Genomic DNA, 1,644 nt, shown 5'->3' with positions numbered 1-1,644 from the left:
ACACTTTTCTGTCTGATTTCAGGTTGATATACTGCAGTTTGTCAGAGATCAGCTGTGAAGTTCTGGGTTTGGTTCTGAAGAACAACCCGTCCAGACTGAAAGAACTGAACCTGAGCTGGAACAAAATCCAGGATTCCGGATTTCTTCATCTGCGTGGTTTTCTGGAGAGTCCAGACTGCAGACTGCAGACTCTGAGGTCAGACTCCATGTTTTAGTTTTGTTCAGATCAATATGATGACAAAGTTGTGTTGACACTAAACTGCAGACATGAGGCTGATGTTCTCCTGCTGCATGCTGACCATCTTCATGCTAAAAGCTGTTTTCTTCTTCTGAGCTTTAATCCATTCACTGTGACAGAAGATCTCATGTTTGAATGTTTCTTTACATCTTCTTCATTTCTAATGTCAGCTGCAGAGACCATTATTAGAATACAGTGGCAGGTCGTGCATTTCACACCTAGGCCTTCAGTAGTGCTCCATCTGAAACAACCCAACACTCAATAACTATTTTATGGCATACATGACAGTCAGTTCTGTTCTCAGCCGAGATGGAAAAGGGTTCCGTGGCTCTGTGATAAGCTGGAAAAGACTGCATGTGGGAAATTTCTCTGGTATTCCTGAAACTTCTGGGGGTTGAGGAGGATGACAAAGATCAGTTTTTTGTGGTCTTGAAATCAAATAATATTGTCCAGAATCCTGCCATGGAGTTGACAGTAGTGCGCGTGAGGATCTTGCACTGAACCTCTTCCTGCGTTCGGAGCGGCCGCGGTGCGTTCAGTGGCCTCATAGATTTCCTCATATCGGCTTTGGTGTCACAGAACTCCTTTACCCTTGCCAGACAAAACTGTACATCCAGTTTTTTGTTCTGTAGTATTGAAAAGAGCACATCTGAGTACTCAATAATGCCGTTAAATGTGTGAAGCAAAAAACAAAACTCCAAATCATCCAAACGTGCGTTAAATCCATCAGCACAGAGTCCTCATCATACTCGTCATGATGCTCCAGAATGTGATGAAACAGTTCCTCTAGAGCATCTCTCTTCTCAAAGACTGTATTGACCACTCTGGATGTGTACTGCCACCGTGTTGGTGCCACGCGAGGGAGACGTCGCTTCAGATTTCATCCAGTAGTTGCGTGCGTCGAGGCGATCTTGAAAAAAATGCAACAAGGCCATTGAGGTGGGCGAAAAAGATCTTGCATTCTTTAAGTTTTGAGGCCCCCTGAGACAATACTAAATTGAGTCGATGTGCATAGTGTAACGGGGTGAAAAGATGTTTTTATTTTTGGCAGTTTTTAAATTCCAAGGGCTCTTGAACGCACCACCAAATTGGAACAGGATTGAAGGCAGGTGTGCCTAATCAGAGACCCTTTTTAAAAAGAACCAGAAAGCAGCAGAGGAGAAGACAGGCAAGAGAGAAGGGGAGAAGGCAGGGCCCAAGGTGCTGTGGGGACGCCGCCACCCCCCCAGGGCCTGGGAAACGGGTGCAGCGCGGTGAGACAGCCAGCGCTCGGTCGACGGCCGGGAGGAGCGCGGCGGAGCAGCCAGTGCTCGGTTGACGGCCGGGAAGAGCGCGGCGAGGCAGCCAGCGGTGTGTCGACGGCCAAGAGGAGCGCGGCGGGACAGCCAGCGCTGAGGTCGACGGCC

The 1,644-nt window shown here is 48.1% G+C and overlaps 1 long non-coding RNA gene across 2 annotated transcripts in view; it reads left to right on the top strand.

Annotated features, from left to right (window-relative positions):
- Positions 1-24: 24 nt before the first annotated feature.
- Positions 25-1,644, top strand: part of LOC118598793 — an 11,921-nt gene continuing 10,301 nt past the window's right edge. For both annotated transcript variants that reach the window (XR_004947933.1, XR_004947934.1), the window contains exon 1: positions 25-196. This is a non-coding gene — a long non-coding RNA (uncharacterized LOC118598793). The remainder of the gene's footprint in view (positions 197-1,644) is intronic.

The sequence above is a fragment of the Oryzias melastigma genome, linkage group LG5, assembly GCF_002922805.2.
Source record: "Oryzias melastigma strain HK-1 linkage group LG5, ASM292280v2, whole genome shotgun sequence".
Taxonomy (NCBI): Eukaryota; Metazoa; Chordata; class Actinopteri; order Beloniformes; family Adrianichthyidae; genus Oryzias; species Oryzias melastigma.
The sequence above is the reverse complement of the archived record's forward strand: the minus strand, read 5'-3'. Positions and strand labels throughout refer to the sequence as shown.